A 22,205-nucleotide genomic window follows, 5' to 3' on the forward strand; every position below is an offset into this window, starting at 1 on the left:
GACATCAGCTTCAACTTTGTGGTCTTCAGTCACGAAAGAACCCAAGTACCTAAATACCTTCACCCTCTCAAACTGTGCAGCTCCCTCTGGATCTTGAGCAGCATTGCGACTCATAAAAAGGTATTTTGTCTTCTCGGCATTTATTTTCAGGCCAACGTCGTCTGCAGCTTCTTCAATAGCAGTAACCAATGCCACCGCGTTGTCCCGTTGATGCGCCATAACGTTCAAGTCGTCAGCGTAGCCAAGAATCCTAACTTGCACCCCCATATCGACTCCACCTGCCACTTGCTGTGTGTTTCTAATTACTTTTTCCAACACTAGATTGAAGAGAATCGGAGAAAGCCCATCACCCTGCTTCACACCGGTCTGTACTTGAAACGGGTCCGACAGATCACCTTCTGCTTTCACTCTTGCTCTCGAACCAGCTACGCACACCTGCACCATTTTTCGGAGTTTTCGAGGAATTCCCATCTCTTCTAACACCTGCCATATTTTTGGACGTATTATTGAGATATGGGCTTTAGAAAAGTCTATGAAAATATTATGAACTTCCCGGTTATATTCCCAGTACTTTTCAAAAACTTGGTGCAGCGTGAAGAGTTGGTCTATTGTAGAACGGTTCCTCCTGAAGCCCGTCTGGTAGTCACCAAGGCACTACCAGACGGGCTTCATATGCACTCTTCTACATATGGTGTGAGGCGTATTAGCATGATGTTAGACAGCACCTTGTAGCCAGTCGACAGCAGTGAGATGCCCCTATAGTTGCCGCATTGAGTCTCATCTCCTTTCTTATATACTGGGGTGATCAGCGACTCCTTCCAATCGTCCGGCAGCCGTCTTCTCACCAGATCATCAAGATGAGCCGGTGCAGATGCTCCAGCAGGACGTCCCCACCATTCTTCAGGAGCTCCGCCGGTATGCAGTCCACTCCTGGAGCCTTATTATTTTTCAGCATGCGGATAGCACGAGTAATCTCACTAAATGTTGGCTCTTCAATAAATGGTTCAGCAGTTTGATAAGGAGTATAATCCTCCGATATTGACGTTCCAGCATTGACATTCAGCAAGTTCGCAAAATATCTACGCCACCGAGCGAGAGTATCTTTTGAGTTTGTTAATAGATTTCCACTCTCATCTCTTATGGTTGCCGCTTGTGTATGGGCACCTCGCATGGCTTTGATCGTCCGGTACATCTCCCGTCCATTATTCGTCACCCTATTTTCCTCTATACTAGCCACTTTCTCATTAAGATACTTCCGCTTTTCCCTGCGTAGACATGTATTCACCACTCTTCTCACTCTCTCATATGCAGCTTTCTTCCTGCTATCCGCTAGGTAGTTCAATAGTGCTTCCCTTCGTTTCGCTACAGCTTCTTCACACTGTCTATTAAACCATGCTTTTCTCCTCCTCTTTCTCTTTCCCACAGTTCTCTAGGCAGCTAACGCGACCATATTTTTGATGGTGTCCCACATCCCATCCGGATCAATCTCCTCCTCCTCCTGTAACTCCCCAAAACGATTCTGCAACTATAACTGGAAAGCCCGCTTGCCTTCCGCTCTTTTCAACTTGTCCAGGTCCCCTGCCGATCGTATGGTAAGACACGCGGGCTTCTGAACTGCAATTCTATGCCTGAAATCGTAGCTACCAGATAGTGGTCGCTCTCGCCATCTGCTCCTCTGAAACCAGCTGTGTTGAGGTCGATACAGTAGTACATGGTCTATTTGGATAGCTGTTCTACCATCCGGCGATCTCCAGGTCTATTTGTGGACGTCTTTATGCGCAAACATAGTGCTCTTTACAAAGCATCCCGTAGCGGCGGCAAAACTCGCAAGTCGGATCCCGTTATCATTGCACTCCTCATGTAGGCTCTCACTACCCACGAAAGGACGCCACACACGCTCTCTCCCCAGCTTCGCGTTGAAATTTCCCATATATATGGGAGATTTCAACTGGATGAAATCTCCCACCACCAATGAACTGTTAGCAGCAATAAATAAAATAAAACTGGTCAAATCAGCAGGCCATGACCAAATAACACCAGAAATGGTAAAGAACGAAAGCAATAAAATTTCTTTTACACCTATTCAATGTTGTATGGAAAAAGAAAATTATTCCCAAAGACTGGAAAGTAGCTATAATCATCCCTATATTTAAGAAAGGAGACAACCGTAAATGTGGAAGCCATAGAGAAATTTCGCTTTTAAGCGTTCCAGGAAAATTATATGTCCGTATTTTAGAAGCGAGACTTAGGAATCAAATGGAGGATACACTGGATGAAATGAAATGCAATATGGCTTTCGAAAAACTAGAAGCACGCAGGGTCTTATCTTCAGTCTTAGGCAAATATCAGAGAAAACATTGGAATATGGAAAAGAACCACATTCATGTTTTATAGATTTTGAGAAGGCCTTTGACCTAGTTCCCAGACACTTAATATGGCAAACATTAAAGAAAAACAAGATAACTTAATAGCAGCCATACAAAGCCTCTACAAAAGTAACAAAAATTCTGTAAGAACCTGTAATAATAGATCAAAAGAATTTGAAACAAATGTAGGAGTGAGGCAAGGCTGTATCCTCAGCCCTCTTCTCTTCATCGTAGTAATGGATGAACTTTTAAAGGCATGCCAAACAAAAACAAAAAAGTTCCACCTAGGATACAGGAAACTGAAAGAAACCAGGATTTCTCACATGGCTTTTGCAGATGATGTAGTGATTCTAGCAAATGCAGCTGAAGATCTGCAGTGCACTATCAACATTTGGTATGAAGAAACAAAGAAAAGGAATATGACCATAAATATAAACAAAACAATGATCATATCTAGAAACCAACAAAAACACATAATAAAATTAGAGAATCATCAACTGGAACAAGTCCACTCCTTTAAATACTTGGGATCATATATACAAGAAGATGTAGACTAGACACAGAAATTAACAACAGGATAAGAGGGGGAACAAAGCTATTCTATGCAATGAAAGGCCCACTCCTAGATAAGAAAGAAGTCACCCAGAATACCAAAATGGCAGTGTACCGTTCAGTGTTTCTACCAACATTAACATACAGTTGTGAGTCTTGGTGTTTAACAACAAGAAACAAATAAACTACAAATAATCTGAAAATCTCTTTGGCAAAATCTTGACGCTTAGAAGCATAAGAGAGCATAGACGAAGAAGAGTTGTGGATTAAAAACCCAACTATACCAAAGATCGAGACCAACTCAGGATTTGGCGTGTGAGGAGGGGGGGGGGGAGAAGATTTTCTTTCTTGTTGGAGAGAGAGAGAAGAATCGCATCCCTCTGACCAACTTCCTTACTCCAATCTGACGTTATGGAAGTCACCTTATAGTAACCTTCACAATTATTTTTAGTACAACACTGAATGTTTTTCAAAATTATAAAATGTGGTTTTATTTTCTTAATAAACCGTACTTTGTGTAATTTTCAGTTTCTTTAATGTTTTGGAATACTTGGTGCTGGTTATAGCTTCCAAGAACTTCAGATTGGCGTTTGAAATAATGGTGGAAGTTTGTTCTACAAAACAGAGGCATGGAAGGCGAATAATTAAGAATGGTTAGCAGCGTGAGGTCAAAATTGAACTGCGAATGGATGGCTTTTAATTTCCTTCTGAGATTTTAATATGCTTTGAATAGGGAGTACAAATTAGATGCCGTTCTGGTAAAAAAAAGACACGGAAGCATTTACGAAAGAGGAATTGTGGGTTTGATTAGGACCGAGGGTTTACAGGTCATAATTTGACCGCTCCCTGCTAAACAGAGTCGAGGATGTTTAAGGTGGTATTCCATAAATGAGTGGTGAATTTGTACAAATATTTTTTTAATTTTTTGGGGGGGGTTGGAGGGGAAGGCTATCCTTTTGGAAGATTAAACAGCTATAAGGCGAATTCGATTATGCAGATAGATTAGATTATCTTATTTTCAAAAGGGACATCGCTCTATTTGTGGAAGACGGGGTTGACGAAGTAAGATGGGGAGGTTTTTCTTTTTTTTTCCGGAGAAACAACAAGGTATGATTGAAAGTACGTTATCCTCTTCCATTCGGCAACAGTGGGGATTAGTACTTAAGGAGCTGGTTTAAGCGATTCTTGAATTTATACTTGTTTGTGCAGTGCAAACCTTCTAATAAAAGAAGTGAAGGGTAAAAGAAGCTACAGACTAGCTCATATCCACTGAGAAAATTAAAAAGATAGGCGAAAAACTGCGGTCTAAGGTGCTGTGTAATTGGTAGAGTAGTTAGAATTAAACAAAGCAAGCAGTGTGAAGCAATTAAGGTTTTGCGGCAAGCACATTCTTTCCAGTTTGATAACTTGGCGAATGTTTTGGTCAAGGGGTATGTTTGAGGAGGGGAGGGGGAAATCCCTGAAACTTATGGGCGAGATTGCTAACTTATCATTTTTAGTCCAGAAGCCTTTGTAACATTTCCTCGAGGTTTAGACGAGGTTCGAATACTCGTGTTTACAAACAAAGAGCGAATATTTTGAGAGCTGGTGAAGCCGGTAAGGGGAACATATTCTGAACTTCAATCCGTTTTTTTTTTGTTGCTTCAAGTCCGCAGTGGGCGAGACAGTTGTTTCGCGCCTGCGATGAAAACGATCCAAGCTGCACATGTTTAGCTTTCCGCATGAATGTGTCATGGTAACTATTACAAACAAATAAACAGAACGATTTGGCATATTTCAAATGCGGCAACCACTTGCGTCAGAACTCTCATAAATTACTCTTAGTTTTGTTATTACTTGGCGTCTCCGTGGAGTGAAGGCCTCACCCATTACGGGATCAGCTCCACGCACGGATGAATGTTTTTTCCCCTCTGGAGTTACCTGCTGAAATAACTCGCTTAATAAAAATTTAATATTACTAAAGCCACACCCCCTTTAAGAAAAAAATGGCCTTTCTACAAAATGAAAATACTCAAAAAATCTTCCCTGATTAACCTTAAAATGGTTAACCTATTGTTATTATTATTAAGAAAGACCTCCAGGGAGTCAGGGACTCATTGAGGGAGGGCATATACTACGCACACCAGCTATCATACTTATTCTTGAATTCATTCACACTGCTTGCACTCACAACATCCAAAGGTAATCCATTGCAATCACGCACCACCCTCTGAGAGAAAAATCTAGCCCTCACACCCTTCTTGGCGACCTTCATTCTCAATTTCTATTAATGCCTTTGTGTCCTTTCCCCACCCTCCATAAAATGAAAAATTCCAACGCCTGCAATCCTCTATAACCCTTTCAGAAGTTTGTAAGTCTCAATCATACCATCCCTCTTTCTACTGTTTGCTAGTGTCTGCAGTCTACAAATTCCCAATCCGTCTTCATAATCAGTATTCCACAATCCTGATATCATTTTTAACAATCTCCTTTGCACGCTCTCCACTATATCAGAATCACAACGGAAACCAGGAGACCAGACCTGCACACAATAGTCCAAGTGAGGTCTTATCAAGGCCTTGTAAAGAGAAAAATCACATCCTTATCTTTACATGCGAACGTTGGTTTGAGCATTGCAATTATCTTTTGAGTTGTATTTGCAATCTTTGCCACATGGCCCTGAACTTCAACTTCCTATCTATTAACACTCCAAGATCCTAGCCTCATCAGTTTCTTCTATCCCAATCCCACCAATATAATACGACATTGGATATCTAATTACGCTGAAGTGAATGACTTTATATTTACTACCTTTTAACTGACACCCATTTTCCCATGCACGCAATTCCATCCTATTGAACTCATTCTGCAAAGACTGCATATCAGCAGCATTCCTGATTACCCTACCTATCTTTGCATCATCAGCAAATAGCTGTACGTCGTCTGTCAAATCCTTCCCAATTTCATGAATGTACAGAGTGAATAATAGTAGACCAAGGACTGATCATTGTGATATACCACTGGTTATTTTTTATTTATTTATTTTTTTATTAATCTTTGTACTGGTTATGGGCAGTACTACGCTTACATCACGTCCAGACATCTCGTCCAGACTTGATATAGGCCTAAGTCTTTACAAGTGTTTTACCCTATTCCTGTTCGAGTATCATAGTAGTCATTCTCTGGTGGCAACGCCATGCCACCCGTGTGCCCTGTAGGGCACTCAAGGAAAGAACTTTTATATCCTTTTGCGTAATCCCAAGCTGTTTTAAGTCTTTATAACTATCTGCACTCCATACGCCATGTAAAAAGATGGTGGCGCTGGTAAACCTCTGAGTTTCCCCATGCTCCTCCCGTACCTTACTAACTAGATCTTGGTTATTTTTATAATAATTTACTTTATTATTATGGCTACAGGCTAGTGGGCGCCCTGTTCCCACCACCTGGGCATCAACTACCCAAACTTCACCATCTCTTTTAATCACTACGTCTGGCCTACGCAAACCCGCGGAGGTCCTATAATGTGGTTCCACCGCAGTCTCCCAACTTTTGTTCTTAAAGCGGTTGTTCAGAATGAAGACCAGGGCATCATGCCTCCGCACACGGACCCCACGGGTGCGGAAGCAACAGTGGGCTATATGAGACAATGTCTCACTGTAGTGGCCGCCAGTCCTAGTTGGAGTCATCACAACCCCATCGAGCTATGCGGGCTCGAGGAGGCAGGGCATTGATCCTCGTCCTGATAAGGTCAATATACTCGACCCCAGGGAGGCGTCTGGTGCCATCCCTTACCCAATCATGCTGGGGAGGTACCAGATATGACTCTTTTAAAGGAGCACCATCTACAGAACAGTGCAACAGAGATGCCCATCTCTTGTGTTCTGCGGGTGCTGACTCGATTAAAGTACCTTGATAATGGGACCAGCCTTCAGCCCGCCTAAAGTCTTCTTGTATTAATGGGCTATAGAAAGCCTCTCTGCAGATGGGGGAAGAAGATAGTTCTAACTGCGCGATTCTTGACACCTGCAGGATCAGCCATCTAAGTGATGGAACCCCCAGCCCACCATCCTTTACCATTGCATGGAAATATGCAGTAGGAGTGTCAGGCTGCAGTCGGAGCCATGCTCTCACGGCTGAACGGATAGCCCTGTCCGTTCTGGACAGTACCGAGATATATGTCCTACCAAACACCAACTTGTGGTAAAAGCGAGGTAGAAGATAGTGGGAAAGGAGAAACAGTCTTTGCTGGGGCTTGAGAGGAGCTTTCCTCAAAGAAGCGATCTCAGCTTCCAGGATAGAAGGGACAGAAGACCTTCCCTTTGGGGTGAACATGATACCGAGGTATCTCCACTCTTCCAGGATGGTGGAAGTTTGCAACAGCCTCCCGTGCAGGGAAACTCTATAGTCTCGACCTTCAGCTTCTTGTCACGACCAGAGGGGACAAGAGCTAAAGAGCAGGACTTCTCTACATTAATAGAAAGACCTCGAATAGAGAAGAAGTCAACTGCCCGGTCAAGGCGTTCCTGCAAGCCTATCTTAGAAGAGGCTATGAGAAAACAGGATCGTCCACAAAGGTCATAGCATTAAAGGAAGAAGCGCCTATATGGCTAGGAAGAGAATGAAGAAACTCATCTATGACAGTTAAAGAAAAGGGGAGATAAAGGATCACCCTGGCGAACACCCCGCACTGCGGGAATCGAAGTTACACGGGATCCTGTAGTGATAGTGATGGAGCTACCCAAGTATAGCTCCATAACATGGGAAAGAAAGGGTTCTGGACATCCAGCAATAGACAGCGCTCGAAGGAGAGCAGGAAGGGAGACGCTATCAAAGGCCTTTTGGAGGTCCAGCGACGCCATGTATAGAGGCTTAAGGTGGCGTCGGGAATCAGAGAGAAGAGAAGAGAAGAAAAAAGATATTTATTCTCGGCACAGCCGTCCGAAGGGACAAAAGCTCTCTGTCTATAATCATGTTATGTATGTTGCTGAAGTAGTTTAACTAAGAGTTTATGATAGAGTCCAAGTATCACAGGGGAGATGGTAATTGGTCTAAAGTCTGATGCACAGCTTGAAGTTTCTTTCTTCGGAATGAAGATAGTTCTTGAAGCACGTAGATATGGTGGTATTACTTTACTAGAATGGAGAATGTCCACTAAGTCTTGAAGAATCTTCAACGGCACCTTCCAAAGCCTAGATGCAGGTAAGCCATCAGATCCGGAGGCAGAGAAATTGAATGGAAGAGCTGCTTTAATCTCCTGGATGGAGACAGGCTGGTATATTGGAAGGGCAGGAATGGACCTCATTATCGTAGGTCGATCATCATAATCAGGGGAGTGTGGAGGTGGAGCAGAAAAGACTGTACTCCAGAATTTGACAAAATCATCATGTAAGTCTGCTAGAGGTGGAGAGGAAGCACCGTCAAGGATGGTTTTGGCACATTGCCCTCTATTCCTTTTATAGAGGGCTTGCATAGACTCTCTTCCTTTGCTTCCTATTTGACGAAGTCATTTTAGAATGAGACGTAGGCTGATGTTGACGAGGCATGAAGTGTTCAGAGAATTCAGCGTGGAGGTAGTCATTTAACTGATCTGTGATATTCATTCCCAGAAGGTGAGTCTGGATGAGATATTTAAGAATTTGATGGTTATATTCTGGAAGGGGAGGATCATCTAAAGATGTCAGTCTGAGAATCAAAGCCTCTTCTTCAACAGCAGGATGGTGGCTGGAAGATGGAGAGGCAGGGACAGGAGATATTACTTGTTCCTACCAGTGGTGGACGGGCTGCCAATTCTTGAACTAAGGCTTTGTACCTGGCTTTCCGTCCATGACACTTGATGGTATCCAAGGATCTTAATGGGAACGCCTTAAATAAAGCCTCATTGATTTTTTTTATCCCTCGAGCCGTCAACTCGATCTCATGAGTGGCGAGGATCTTTTCTTATTCGGTAGTCCAACGTGCTTTGACGCGCTCTGTTCTTATTGCAGTGTTGGCTTCGGGTGGATGTTTCGAGGTGCGATGCAAGCTAAGGCCAACTGCGGTAGAGAATGCACGATCGCAGACCTTACATATGAAGTGTCTGAGATTGGGAACTCCTTGACCGCCAGAACAAGCATGATGAGAACTTGAATAAATGGGTTGATGACAGTCTTTGCAGAGCTTTCTTTTAACTTTCTTCCTGAGGACGTCGCTGGGACGGGTGGCAGGATCATCTCCAAACAAGAAACAGACATCTGGATTCACACTCGACGAGTTTCCTGGCTCCGGCCTATAAGAGTCGGAGCCTTCATCTGATGAGTTATTGCAAGCGAGGAAACTTAACCCTACCAGGGCTGCTAACCCTGGAAGGGAGGAATAGCGTAGCAGGCCAGTCAGTCACCCGAAGGTGTCCAGAAATCGCCCTAGGAGGCCACCTACTGCCGCACTTGCGAAGTGTCTCAGGGGATGTGCAAAGCAAGACAACGCTTCGGATTCCCTTAAGTCTTGCAGAATCACTTCCCCGTATTACCATTTTTTTGATATGACAGTCAGCCACCCTCATAACCACGCTAATATTTTATAATCCAGACCAATATTCTCCAATTTAGGGAACAGTTTCCATTTTGTACTCTGTCAAAACCATTAGCAAAACTTATCGCCAATCTTTAGGTGGCAAACAATTTTCGTGGCACCGTGTGAGACAAGAGTGGCCTGCGGTGGCCTCGAAAATTCCTATGGGTTGCCTCTATAGTAGAGTTTCCAGATTGTCGAGTTCTCAGTCCAACTGCTTTAAATTGCCCGGACTGCGTAGCCAAATAACTAGCGTATTGCTTTCCAGGCTTGGATGTTTTTGATTGCCTTTAGGTCGGAGATGAACTTCTTCACAAAGTTTGAGACCACCGAGAGATCGCTTCGTTTATTTGGAGGACTCAAATGGCTTGAAAAGTGTCATGTTTTTCATGTTTCATGAAAAAGTTTGATCTCTGAAGTATGGCTTCCGGACTACGGAAAAAATACAAAAAATATATAAAATCAATAAAAAAATGGGAAAAAATACCTTTGTCTGTAGATTAAGAAAAAGCTTTCGTGGGTGGAAGTCTCATAAGAAATTCTGTAAGCAAGAAAATCTTATCCAGGTATTTTCACATAGAAACATCTTAATGTGATAATTAAAGGGATGAAGAATAATACATAAAAATAAAAATAAATACAAAAATATTCTTTATATTCACTCCAAGAAAGTAACGTTCTTGAAATGTACACATGTAGAAGAGGCACTTTCTTGTTATAGGGGTTTAAATTCAGCAAAATAATATCAACTAAATACGCGCCGTCTTTGTGGTGCGTCAAGTTCACACAAAGCGTAATATAACATTTTAATGTTTAAAGAATTTAAATATTTAAAAACATTAAGGAAATAGCAAAATTTGTTGCAGAAATTTTAAGACAACCCATAATCAATGCACACATTTTGAAGCTGATGCGACATGAAATTCAAATAACGATTTATTGATTTTTCACCTCCCTCTCCTCTCCCCCACAACGTGTATCATTTCTAGACACAAACCATACTAGCAGAGTGTCGATATGTCGAATTCAAACATTTTGGAACATATCGAAGTTTTTAAATTAACATTCATTCAAATAAAGTTGCCAATTTATAGACGAATTCGTTGGTTAGCGTCGGCTTTTATCAAGATGATGTTTTACACCAAAGAATGAGTATTTTGATTTCGCTTGTGAAGCCTTCGCTTGCAGTAATGCTCGCTAATCCCAATGGAAAAGATGCCGTCATCACCTCTGTAGATCGGGATCAACTCTTCGTGTGCAATGAATAAAATCATTACAGTAGGTCAGCGAACAACGCACATGCGCAGTGTCCAAGAGCGGGTGTTTCCCAACGCGAGGATGAGTCATCGCGCTTTTCTGAACGCGGGAAGAGCGTCATCCGAGGCTCGAGTTTTGGGAAAGATCTTCTAGCTTGTTGGCATCGGGAGGGTGAAGTGATCGAGAATGTGAAACAATTTGGAAAGAGAAAAGTCCTCTTGTGTGGTTTCTGCTTTCGAATTCGCATCGTTCAACCGAATGAGCAAAAAGGCTCTAGTTTCGCTATGGGAGTTTTGTTGGGATAAAAGTGCTTCTTTCCAAGGAATTTATCGATGTGGAATATACATGTGCACAAAGGTGGGTGCCTCTGATCGCTTTTGTTCCATTACATTTGGTAGTTGTTCATTTTAAGTCCAGTATCAATTTAAAATTGCTTTTACTAGCAGAAATATAAAGAATTCGAAACAAAAAGAATTAATTTCTTTAGAAATGGCACGAAAGAAATGGTTATTTGTCTTTTAAAATACTAAACTCTGTTTCAGTACTGATCTCAGTTTTCTTTCAGTCTGATAACTGGACCCAACTTTGAAATTTCAGTTCTAGATATGCACAATCTTTTTAAATTTGAAATTATGTTAGTGATTTAAAAGAGTTATTAAACTATACACGACATCAAATAGTTTTTTTTTGTTGAACATTTTGAAAACTACTAGAAGGCACCGCCTAAATCGGGAACCATTTTGTCGTTACAGTGAACTTAATATTATTTATGACAAGCTGTTAATTTGCGATCCGTCAACAACACGAGAAATGTTTAGCATTTAAATCTGAATGAGAAACAATTAAGGCCGAAACGATTAAAAGTATGTTGGGTAATGCTGCGTGTATTCTCTGGTCACCGATGCTCACGAGAAAAGACCTGAGTTCCGGAAAGAAAATATTCCGCGAGGGTTGTGTAGGACGGAGCGATCCAGAGTTTAGTTAAAAACAGAAATGTTCAAATTCTTGATTTAGATTCAAACCCACTTGACCAGCTTCGATATTTTTTTAAACTATTGAATACTAAGAGCGATCTGTTGAGTATTTCATTTTAAATTCTTCAGCATTTAAAATTGTGCGAACTTTTTAAAGTATGTTTGAACTGGAAAGTCCTTCAAATGAAATTAATTATGCGAGAACAACTATTGCTATGTCTTGTTCGAATTAAGGAGGCCATGGACATACAGGGGCGGGGGGGGGGTAGAAGTGTTCACTTTGAAGTAAGTCAGAATGCAAAGTCAATTTCGTATTTAATTAAATGCATTAGAAATTACTGCCAACGCTTAATATTTATAGGAATTCGGTTCATTTGATTCATATTAAATACTCATTCGTTTCCGCACCTGACGTGTGTTAAAAAATAACGAAACAGTTCAACCATTAATTCATTGCGTACATCAGCAGTTTATTAATCCTGGTATTTGAGTGGTGCGACTTAATTGCCGCGACGCACTTTTTTTTTATTAGAATAATTCATCACAATCCGCTCTCTTTGGATATAATTACACCATTTCTGCGTTATGATTATCTTCATGGGAACTATCAGAGCAGCTAGCGCCGGTTCATCACGAACTACAGTGCACGTGCTACAAAGAATGACTTCGAAATCAATACGAAGCACATTCTCGAGCAGTTGAACTGGTTTTCTAGAAACGGCCACTTAATGAGCTTTTGCTAGCTGAGATTTCAGCCTCGTTTTCGACCTAAAAATCTCCTGAATATTATTCTGGACTACGATCAGTAATAGAAATGCCTGATAGCATTTAATCTGTACTTTTTATTCATGGAAAGAGTTCACTTTATATCCATTGGTTAAACTTACGAAATCATCACTGACTTATTATTTTTTTTTAAATTCTAAGTGATTATCAAAACTACTAACGCATCGTGTTTGATAGAATTAAAAATAGTTCGTAAAAATGAAACTAAACTCGCCATTTGTCGAATTGCAGGAAATAGTTTTTATCAGTAATTGGGAAAAATACTAATAAAACTAAGACCGATGCCAGTTTGACTTAATGTATGAGGAAAAAAAACCCCAAAGAACTCTGAAAGCGAAAAAGCTACGAAACAAAGTTTTGTTCTTCATTTTCGACTCAAGACACCACCACAGATGGGATCCGATTTAGAATATTAGATGTTTATAAGTGACGTTTCTTTGTTACTAACGGTCAACCACCAAAATTAGGCTTAACTGGACTAAACTGAAGGGGAGATTAAATGCGATCTCTATCTTGACAGACACTTTTATGCTTCCCATTGTCCAACCGTTTCCGATCCAATTTAGAAAACAGTTATTGTTAGGTTGCTTAGTCCCTTGACAATAACGACTCGTTTCGAACTGGAAATGGATGAGATTGTTCAAGAATATTTGCAGTTAGGTGATTTATGGTTTATTCTGGAGTTAATATGTTATTTATGAAGTAGAATTCAAACAGCACGAAGACAATTTAATTTGCGATATCTGTGCAGCGGGCTTACGGTGTGTATGTGCTATGGCTTTCCGCCTTTCTTGGGTGAGATTGAAATAAAAATTGAAATAAAAAAAAGTGAGCGAATTCAGCATGCATGGTAGAGGCACGTCTACTCCCCGTATCATTAATTCGACCATTCTTTTAATTTAAAAACCCTGCGCCGTTGACTTGACTGTACAGCACATGCCGTTAGAATTACTTCTGGAAGAAGTCGATCAATCTGTCGAGCCACTTCCTTGAGGGGCCGTTTCAAAATTAAAATTAAGCTTGAAGTGGGAATCGCTGCAGTTCGATCTCTACGCTGCTCAGCGACGTCAGTCTTTATTTTCGTTCACTTATTGTTGCTCTCGTACATTTCTGAGATGACGGAAGTAGTTCGAATACTTCGAAAGCGTATGCTGACATGAGAGTTCGGATTCATAAAATGAAGTGACTTTTCGCTCGTTCGCTAACCCGTCATTAATATTGTAATTAATATTAATTATATTATAAGTAATATAAATAATATTGCTTATAATATTATAAGTATAATATCACTTATATTATACTTTTTTTTGCAATGTGTTGTGAATGTTTGTAATGTGAAGTAATAGATTGTGAATGACTCCAAATCCAATAAATGCGAAAGGGGTCGACAAATTCAATTCGGATGAGCACTCCCTAACAAGAAGTGTATCGCAACAAAAAATATGGAGCGACTTGCTTCAATCTCGGCGTATATTTTGAGAAGACCAAAAACGCGAAAATGTAACTGATCACACGTCATCAGATGGCGCTGTATAAAGTGTTTTCATCTCGAAATTTCATTATAATACATGCAATAGAGACAAGAGGATACTAGAATAAATCATCTTTCTATGGATAATTGGACCGCCATACATATTCCAGGTACAAGCGGTTTAGCAAGATCGCTGGCCTAAGGATTCCATGAAATTATAAATTTAGTTTAGATTGAAGTCGATTCCAACTTTTTTAAGTTGGAAAATCAGAGTCGTAAACGAAGTTGCTTCAGGCCTTTGATGGGAAAAGATGAATGCAGATAACTCATTTAGTCAATCTTAATGTAAGACAGAAGTCCCATCCAAGCAATATTCAGAGTAGCTGAAATTTAACGTGTCAACAGTAAACAGTATCACAAACTAAACATTTACGAGGCGACGTAGCAAATGCAATTTAACAAAGTCAATTCTCTAATGATGGATTCGAGAAAACTCAAGAATGCTTTCAGTTCAACTCACCCACTGCAGACCATAATCCGGAGTTGTAACGTCAAGAGTTCAATCCAATTAAAAAAACAATTTAAAGAACTAATTGGTATAATTTTTGTGGTAAAGTACTTTTTATGTATTTCAAATTCTACAATAATATTAAACGTTAATTTTCTTAAACAGCTTTTATTTACTAATTTATTTAGTTTTGATTATACGAGGGCTGTTCAATAAGTAATAAGACTAATTTTACTGTCGCGAAACCACTCATCACAATATTAATTTCTGTGGAATAAAGAAATGTTGCTGTCTGTATTAATAAAAGAGGTTGATAGATGGCGTATACGGGCTGATGTGCCAGAGTGTCACGTGACTAAACGCAAGTGCTCATCGGAGCGCCTACGAGGCGCGACCAGTCGTCGAAATGGAAGCGCCCTTGGAACAGCGTTATGCGATTAAATTTTGTGTGCGTTTGCAAAAATCGGCATCGGACACTTTTAACATGATACGCGAAGCTTTTCACGATGAAGCAAAGTCGAGGGCAAGTGTTTTTCGCTGGCATAAAACTTTGAAGGAAGGAAGGCAAAATGTGAAAGATCTTGAACTTGAGGGAAGACCTTCAACGTCCATCACAGAGACAATGATCAACACAGCAGCGATTATCATCAAGCACGTCAAAAGGAAGCGTCCATTGCTGAAGAATGGCTTCTTATTGCACCACGATAATGCAAGGCCACATATTGCTGGTTGTGTAGTGGTCGTTTTGCAGAAGAACTCGTCCTGATCTCGCACCGTGCGATTTCTGGCTGTTTCCTCAGCTCAAGAAACCACTAAGAGGCCGCCATTTCGAAAGCAACAACGCATGTGCAAAAGCTGCGGAGGCAGTTTTGAAAGAACTCTCAAAAAACGGACTCTCACATGTGTTTAAGAAGTGGACGCAACGTTGGGACAAATGCATCGTGTCTCACCGTAGTTACTTCGAAAAAGGCCATGTAAATGATGACGATTAAAGGTAATCTGTTTTCTGTATAAATATAGCCTTATTACTTATTGAACAGCCTACATATTTAGCCTTCAATCATCTCCATTAAATTGCTTTATCCTTGTGATAAAGCAATTGGCTAACGGAAAAGCAAGGTCGATCGCGTGGAATAAAAAATTAGGCACTACGTGCAAATTATAAAATTTTTGTTTTGAAGTTAATAAACAGAGAATATTTTTCAGTGGGTTCCACTGTTTAGGATGCTGCCTTATGCTAGGCAGCAGCGGCGTAATGGAATATTATGTTCAAACATAGCAGGAACTTCAGCTATTATCTTTCTTCCACGAATAAATCCTACAAGGAACTGCGGAACGTATTCATGAAAGATGCACCGGAAGATAATCAATAGCATCTGTTTAGCACCCGTCATGTACAGAATTTTTATTTATTGTGCCAAGTTTTAATTTCATCTCGTTAAACTGGATAGTACTGCGTGAAATATTTCAGAATAAGCACATTGTTAAAAGATCTGACGAAGGTTAACTACTAAAAGAAATGCTGGCAGCTTATCTATGCCACCAAATGAGAAGTTGTGGATGGAGCATTTCTCATTGGCATGGATCTGGTAATGCATCTTGTTTACATTCTCAAAATGCTTTCTCGCTAATAACGTTTATTCAGAATCTGTGTTACTGGGTCACCAACAACAACACCGCAGAATCGCCATTTCCGCGATGGAGATCATTCTCCCGGAAATGAGAAATAAAATTTCAAGATTTAAAGGTTGAAGCGAGCGGAGTTATGAATAACACGAAGTATACAATCAAACAGGTGAAAGTGAAAACAGCTTTTCCTAATTAGGAATTATCAAACCCAACTAGAAATAATTAAAGGCGATAACAATTAAAAAAATTAACATATTAAGAAACTGAGAGGGGGTGAGTTCCCCCCCTATTTCGATGTGGTGGACAAGGAAGTATTGTAAGTTGCACGGCGATATCAAAACATCACTATGAGTTCGGGTTAACCGAGTAACGCGAGGAGTGTCGCGATAACTATGCAGCAGTCAATCATTCATTAATCGGATAGCAGATGATTTTCACTGCGTGGTGTGAAACAACCTCTGCGCTTAAAGGAGGTCCATATTAGCTTGAAACTCTCATGCTTGGTTTCCAGAGAGGATAATAACTGCACCGTAAGTCGCGGAATGGATAGGACCGGCATAAAAAATCAAATCACTACTCAGTTTATCCTTTTGCGCAACGCCAGCCATATTTCTCAAAAAATGCTAAATTATTTACTTCAGTTTGCAAGTTGTTTTCCCCCCACCATTTCCTGTCTATGTTTTCTATATTACACCTTTTGTCCGCTTTTTAATTATTATGAACATAACGGAAAAACGACGTACTAGAATTTGACCTGAAGGCACTCTCTTCAACATATCGTGAATGAATAAATAGTATTACAAATCGTGTGTACAAAAAATTAATGAATATTACAATTGGAACATAAGACGAATAGATTATGCAGAAATAGAATTTTATATAATATTGAAGAGAGGCGAATTTAAATTACAGGAAAAAAAGAAAGACATTAAATTGAAAGAGCACTTTTATATTATAAACAGTGGAATAAAGGGGCACTGAAAGGGGCTAAGATGTGTCTGGGATATTTCTTAACAGGCTACAAATGCACCGAATTCCATTAACTACAAAACGCGTACAAAAATGATCACATGATATTAACAGGAGATTTAAATAAACGAATTATAGAATCAAAAATTAATAAGATTAGAATAAATGGAGAGCAGAACTTCGCACAAAAACAAAGCATTGAATTCCTTCTATAAACTAAGATGTAGATACATTTATCTGGTCCCCAAGAAGGTCGAACTTATGGATAATTTTCAGATGAATTCCCCCCCCCCCCCCAATCAAAATTTCATTTAGATGTTAGAATAAGAAGAGGTTATGAAATATGCGCAGGTCCTTACTAAGATCAGATTAACCTGACCGCCTATAATCAGGGAAAGAAGCCAAATGTATGAAATATCCCATCATAAAACCAGATTATTAAATGATTTAAGTGTACAGAGTGGCTACACAAACAGAATAAATAAATATATAAACACAGAACAAGAGTTGTATAATAATTAAAAATACAGCAGTAAAAAAACGTCTAGGAAGACCAGAATCTGATTCGTTAAAAATTAAAATAACGAAATTAAATATCTAATAATCCACCCAAAAGACACATAAATGGTTAAATAGTAAAGTGAAATTACGCAAATTCATCAGAACTAGATCTAAAAGTCAAAGTCACGAAAAACGATATTCTAACTAAGAATTAATTGATATGAATTAAGATGGAATACACAAAATTTCGGAATATCATTCTCTAGAGAAAACACTCATTATTATTATTATTATTAGGAGTTAAATTGTCTGTTAAATATGAACTAAACAGAAATTTCAATCCTTTTTTATTCAAAATTATAGACAGCAAATAGCAGAAATGATAAAGCGATAACAATGGAATATTCAGAAATTCTTCCAGTAGAAAGGGCAGGCGCGAATACAATTACGAGCCAATTAGAATTCTCTTCGGTTAAATTTCTCGTCTGCCACAATTGGTTGAGTGTATCATTTGTGTGGTCAAGTTTAAACACGCGACCAGATAAGAATTAAAAGCATGCAAATAAGTAATTTTTTGCTCTTTTTAGTTCTGAATTATCAATTTATACATACAATAGATATTTGCATAAATAGTTTGTTTTAAAAATGTCTTCGATAATAAATGTTAAACTGTGAATATTGTTTAAATATCGCTTAAAAATATTCAGTTGGCAATTTCATTTAAATATATAAATGAAACAAAATTGCAGCGCGGTTTCAAGTGTTTAAACATGTTTTACAAACTCCAAACAAAAATTAAATTACATTACAATCACAGCCGTTAATTTCTGCACAAAATTGAAGAAGAAAATCAACAGATCGTGTGTTAAGATATCATTTATACGTTGATATGGAGATACTGTTTGCAAATTTCAAGATTGTTTCGGCAAATCAGTATAAAATCTTCATTTTTTCTTGAAGACTTTTTCTGGCAACGGTTTGGTTTCGCAAAAATGACCAAAGATCACCACCTCCCCTTCTTATATCACCGGGTGGGCAGCAAATTGTTCAGGATGTGTGTTGCGAATTGGCAACGGATTCAACTTTGATTGCTCGGGGAAGATCAGGCTAAGCCCGAGTCTTATGAATGCGCTTTCTCTACTGGATTATTGCCAAACGGAAGCTGAGATGAAGTGACAGGGAAGCAGGAAGAGAATGAGACGAATCAAAAATTGTTTTAGACAAAAGCCTACCCGCATGAAGGCGCAATTAATTGCATGGAGAAGTATTTCACCGATCGATGAATTTTTTTACAGTAAAATCATTCGAAGTGCTAATATTCAATTTCGGCTCGCTTAATTAGGGAAAAAAACTTAAAAGCTGACAGGCAGTGAAATATTCTGATATGACGAAAACGCAAGGTCGTAAACAGCCGTTTTATTGATATTCAACTAACGCGATATCCACAGCTACCGTATTACGGACAAAAGTTCTGGCGGCGTAGGAAGTACGTTGGCAGATGGCCAGGCTGCTTTTAATAGCCAAGTTAATACACACGGAACAAAAAATAACCATAAAAAGCAGTTAAATGGACACAGAAGTGGAGTATTTGTCAACAATAAGTAAACACTATGAAATATAAGAGCGGCACAGTTCTTTTTGGATGAGCATCGCATTTTTATTGCGAATTTTAGGACGCGTGTGTGTATATTGGCAGTATGCACGCAAAAAGCAGTTACTATGATTAGATTCTACCACTGTTCGGCATTTTTAAGCAGATTATGTTTAGACCTAATTGCAGTTACATTCAAAGAGAGGTATTTGGTGAAAATGGTCTATTTTAGTTGCTCAGCAAAGTTCATGCACGCGGATTAAGCACCACTAAAACAAACACCCCAGCAGATCACGTATCGAAGTTAGTTAAATATAAAAGATAGTTGCACATTCCTTACCTTTTATATAATTCGAATCCATCATTTATTCTGGAAATTCATTTCCGCTGTGTGGGCCCTCTCCTTGTTACACTTATTGGGTGGGTTTTTGCGAAAATGTTTCCGCTGTTGAAATCGTAACACGAGGTGAAGAAGTGCTGAAAATTACGTAATTTATTGCACATTTGTATAATCATCAGTAAAAAAAAATTGCCGAAATAAATCACAGCTTAAAAGAAACCAAATAAAAAAGGATATTAACCAGTCAAACTTAGTAAAATACCAACAAAAGAAAAATACCATGCTTCTTCAATAAATAAAGAATTAACAAATGCGAAAATAACTGCATTATGTCTGTGTAATGAGTGTGATATTCTGATCGGTTTGCAGGATGTAAAACTTTTGTGTGAGACTGGCTCTTCACTTTCAGTTTGGCTTTTCGTATTCTGGTTGGGGGGGGGGTAAAATTAAGGATGGTTTTTGAAACGCACAGTCCTTGCTATCAATGCATTTTTCTTTCTTTCTTTTGACTCAGAGGTTGATCCTGAAGTGGATTAATTCCTTCTACGCCATTCGGCATGCTGCGGTATGAGTTTAAATTCAGAAAAAAAAAATCAGAATTTTGCAAGTTAAAAGAAAATTTGGGAAAGACTTTTGTAAAGCCAATATTTTATTCCTTGACATTTTCTATTTCTTTCCTCCAAAATGTTTAATATGTCCGTGAGTATATTCTCTACATTACACTGTCTCCACAGACATTCATTCAAAATAATCTACAATGCCCAGCAACAAATTAGCGGTCACATGTCATGTTCTACGGAGCACAGATGAATTTCCGAAAAAAAAAAAAAAAATCAAATCTTCAAAAGTGAAGAAACTTTTAAAGAATTCAAATTGAAACGTAACACAATCCCATACATTAGTGCTTTTATCGGGAGTTCGCTTTATAGTTGGCATCTCCCCTGACAAGTTATTTTTGCACTTATTGTTCTTTCTTTGCAATAAATTCACTGGCCTCCGCTGTTGGTAAAAGTCATCGCTAAAGAATCGAATCCTACTTAACACTCCGATGTTTAGGAAAGGTGCTCTGGACAGGTTTTATGTGCTTATATGGCTTGCCTTAAAGATCTTTAAGACATATGTAATCTATAACAACGTTTCGATGCCACATCAATAATAAACGACGTATAGCAGACCAACGTGTGCTTTTATTCGAACTTAATAATTAGTTTTTATCTTGATTAGGATCTAGCCGGTCACAAACCTGGGGATATTTCTTCTACTATATCTTGTCAACTCTCAAAATGCTCTAAGGCTAGTTTTAGAAAGCTTAAAATGGAACGTAAAATACCACAAAACAAAATCAAAAGTGGGATACAAAGTGACATTAGTCTAGATGAAAAGGGAAATTATTCTGAAAAAAAATATCCAATGAGGATGGCCTGCGGTAGAATTATAATAAAAGTATCCAGGAAGAATGGAATGCAACCATCAAATATACTTCAACACAGCAAGTCAAATATGGAAATTCAAACTGGACTGGATTATTTGACTTTATGAAGTATTACAGTGGTTACACTACATGTTTGGATAAATCGATCTCACAGGGGAAAATTCATAATGAAAGGGGAAGAACTTTCATTGCACACATCACAAAAATCAAACTGAATTTGGGAATTGTTGAAAAATTTTTGCGCCCTGTTCAGGAAAGATTTTTTGCAAGCAAACTTCAAAGTTAAAATGATTATTGAAGAAAAAAAAAACTGGTGAGAAAGAAGCTGGGTTTAGTGCAAACAGGGATTTCCCAAAACCAAATTTTAACTTCTCGAACAGCCAAGAATTAATGGGAATATACTTACGAGCAGTGGAATCGTTCTACAAAGTGTAAGGGTCGTGAAATCATCAAAATATAGGATACACGCACAAAATTGTCCATGTCCAGAGCATCAATCGAGCAGTCAAGATTTTAGGCATTTACCAATGGCCCTAATGCATATCCTCAGTAACTCCATTCTTCGCTGTTGGGATAAACACTCGGGTGAAAACATCCCAAGCACGTCACCACAGTTCCAATGCTGTAGGAGATTGGGTTCTGTCTGTCTCGGTTCACGCCAATCGATACGTTGTCGATCTCCTTGGGTAGCAGCTATTCGGTAAAAACTCGTGGTGTGTAGTTTCTCTGCATGTCATAGAAGTACTTATGGGTTGTTTGAGGCGTCTCGTATCTCCGCACAAAATTACTCAAGGGTCACTGACGACGAGGTGGCCAGCGTTCTTAAGGAGTGTCGGCTGCTGTAAGTGATTTAAGTGAGCGTGGCAGTGTCTTGGGCTAAGTGTAACCTGTGGACTTACTTTTCTTCGGTATACCTTCCTAATTGCGAACTTGGGAATACTTAAGTGCTGCGCAAAAGCACGTACAGCAGTTCTCTCTCCAAATGGTATCCGACTATCATTCCCCGTTCGTTTATTGATAAGCATACAAAATCTAAATGACTCCAGAATCAGCTATCGGGATTCTTTATAAGCCATAAAATCTGCATATTGTAAGGTCGCATCCTTTTTTTTTTTTTACAATTGGAGGGATGTTCTATGGTTTTTCGTAGGACAGTGTACGAGAACCGGTGTAAAGGAAGTAATATTGAACCTAAAGTCATCGAAGGAGATATTAAAACTCAGTTTTTCACCCTAAGCAGTTCATCTCAAATAATCTGATATTGAATTCGACTGATGACAATCTCTAATTGCTATGATCAGAGA

Source organism: Typopeltis vanoorti, chromosome 15 (assembly GCF_054136105.1).
Source record: "Typopeltis vanoorti isolate ZY-2024b chromosome 15, IOZ_Tvanoo_1.0, whole genome shotgun sequence".
NCBI classification, from domain to species: domain Eukaryota; kingdom Metazoa; phylum Arthropoda; class Arachnida; order Uropygi; family Thelyphonidae; genus Typopeltis; species Typopeltis vanoorti.